Source organism: Hevea brasiliensis, chromosome 12 (assembly GCF_030052815.1).
Source record: "Hevea brasiliensis isolate MT/VB/25A 57/8 chromosome 12, ASM3005281v1, whole genome shotgun sequence".
NCBI lineage: Eukaryota > Viridiplantae > Streptophyta > Magnoliopsida > Malpighiales > Euphorbiaceae > Hevea > Hevea brasiliensis.
In genome coordinates, this window is record NC_079504.1 from 32,643,711 (window position 1) to 32,647,069 (window position 3,359).

Sequence of the window (3,359 nt, forward strand, 5' to 3'; positions counted from 1 at the left end):
AAAATTTAGCGTGGTGATAAAAATTTATCTTAAGTGGTCTCAATTCAAGTATATGTCATAAAACTTATTTAGGAATAATTAGGTATTTTTAAAATTTTGCAGAAAATTCGCGTGGTTGCTGCTAAAACTAGGTAAAAACAGTTCTTCAATTTACGTGAAAGAGAAATTTTATACATAAATATTCCAGTCCAATCTCGATAATTTCACAATTCGTTTCAAGCAATCAACTCAATTTGTTTCATTCCATTCCCACTAAAACCCATCATAAGAAAATGATTCATTATCTACAAGTTTCAGAAAGAATTTAAATATTACATTCATTGGGGAAATAAAATTAATTTTATAAAAATATATACAAGTAAATAAAATTTCATATTAATATAACAATAATTGCATTTGAGTACATTCCAAAATAATATTACAAGAGTTTTTGTACAATTGCTCGAACGTATTTACATTCAAATAGTTACATAATTACATCAAAATCTAACGTCTAGAGGTATACCTACGATATACCCAAAATTAATTTCAACACGTCTTTAAGACACAGCTTCAAGTGATCTCACTCAACTGCTCTATCCTTCCTTTTACCTGCGACAGCATACAAAACTATCGCTGAGCAATGAACTCAGTGGTGTGCAACTAATAATTTAAAATTTAATACACTATACTTTGACAAAATCATAACAAAAAGATTGAAAATATTCAATTTCTTCATGATACATAAAATCAAAGTCAATGTTTTCAATAGTGCAAATCATTTATTTGAATGATATTGTCAATAATTAAGATTTACCAAATCATAAATGCACATTTGAAATATTCACATCAAATTATGAAAATAAACATTCAATTTCACAAAAAAGGAAAGTATAAAAATATAAACCAATGATATCATTTTAGAAGCAAGGTTGCTCACTTTCAAATCCATTCTTATTCTCACTGACTTAATGCAAGACTAATCCGTAAGGGCCATCTTCGAAGTTATTCTCACTCCCTATAGTAGGGGAGATCGAATCATGCACATTCCATCCATTACACCATAACAAATTAAATTCCGAGAGGGGCCATCTTCAACTTAGATCTAACTTTTTATATGAGGAAGATCAAATCATCAATGTGCACGTACCACGGTATTCAAAACAAAGCTGACACCATTGTCTCCTCAACAAATGAGAGACGGGTAATAACCATGTCGAGCATTAGTAGTGAGCTATAAAATAACATTAGAAAATTCATTGCCCTTTTTGTGAGCATATAATCACAATACAAATCGTTTCCATGCCAATCTCAATAAGCAATATTTTCCATTTTTCATGCAAACCCCATTTCAATCATAATTTCCCAAAACCAACTTCATTCACACCATAACAATATTCAATAATTGTTGAGATAAAATCAAAATTTGATAAGCATAATACATGAAAACAATAGAATCATTTAATTAATTGAAATGTGTAAAACACTTTTTAATTAAGGACTAGTTGTGCACAAACCACTTTGGTTGTCTTGACCTAATCCAAATTTTTCTCCTTCCTTGGATGGCTCCTTTCTAACTGAAACACATAATTCTAAAGTGTTTCAATACCCATCCAAATCATTTCTAATAATTAATCTAACAATTAAATTTTGCATATTTAATTTTACTCATAAAATCTCCTAAGGTTGGGTTCTTTATATTTATGGCTATGGTGGTTACTATTCATGCAAAATATTGACTTTTTCATAATTAATAGGTATACTATTTCTAAACACATGGCCATACCACATTTTGGGTCAAAAATTTATTGGCATTGGTTGCTAATTGCAATTCAAAGCTTCCTAAGAGAAATTCCAAAATTTCAGTTTTTGTCTCCAAAGTTTATTGTTCCATTAGACCAATCTACAATGGAAATTTGGCTAAAATTTCTTCATCAAAGTTGTTCCTTAATGTGTCTACTTTAATTCTCATTTTGAATCACTCCATTTGGAGTTTTGTAGCTCAAGTTATAGCACTTTAACCATAACTGGCCGGATTGGTCAATTCCAAAATTTTGGGCCAATTTTTGGTTCTGGCAGTTTTGGTGAGTCAACTTTGGTTGGAAAGGAAGCTTGGAAAGGTCAAAGGATTGAGCAGCATTGTTGATACAAAGTACACGGGTCGTGTAAGCACAACCATGGACCCGTGTAACATTCTGCCAGAAGAAATCCAGAGAACCGAGGAAGAAACAAAGTACACAGGCCGTGTAACTTGACCCGTGTAAATCCTAGAGACCTGTATAACCTTCTATGCTAATACAAGACATACCCACTCAGCTCCAGTAAGTTACACGGCCCTGGGCCGTGTAGTGATACACGGGCCGTGTATCCGTCGACAATCAGTTTCCTGATTTTGCTCCAGTTGTAGTTTTTGACAGAGAGAAAGACTCTTAAACCTAACCCTAGGCCATTTATTATATATAGAAGAGGCAGCAGCCGACACACAAAGATCAAACCTTCGTTCTCCATTCACATTCTAGATTTCTTCAATTTTCTTCTTTAATTTTCTGTAAGCCATGAACATAAGTGGCTAAGTTTTTAATTTAGTTTAAGGGATTCAAGTTCTTTTGCATAATTTGTGAGACCAGGTTCTTAATTTAATTTATATCTTTTGAATATCTATTATTTTCTGATTTCATTGTGTTTGATCTCTTAAATGATTTGCTAAAAAGGCCTATTAGTTAATTGTTTGATGTGATCAATTGCTAGTTCATCTTCATAATCCGTAATTGTTGTGTAAGATTGAACTTGAGTAGCAATTAGGTTTTACTAATTATGATCCCAGTTTTTGATAATAACCTAAGGAAACAATAGGGTGAATTAAATGATTTATGCTTCATAAATTGTTATGCTTCATAAATTGTTATTCAACTTAACTACTTCATATTCTTAAAGCAGTTATTAATTTGATGAGGATTGCTTAATACCAATTCAGTTAATAATTAGAGTCAACATGAGTGCTGGGCTCGAATTGATAAGTATAGGGAAGTTAGGGATTTTACCTCCCTGTTTGGTAAATCTACGTTAAGTATTCAATAAGAGATAATTGTATTTCTTTTGTCTATGATCAAATCAATGCATTGGAATGTGAATTACCTTAGACTGAAGTTTGTCTAATTTGAGAATTTCATATTTAATTTTAGTTCTTAATTTCTGATTTTTGATTTCTTCTTTGGATTGCGAATCACCCCCCTAACCTTAATTTTTTTTTCTATTACACAAGTGCACGAAATTTAATAATTCAGTCTCTAGGATTCGACCTGGATTTACCACTTACTGCAGAAAATATTTCATAATTGGTAATTTTAGTTAATTTAATTTCTGGTGGATTCGACAGCCAT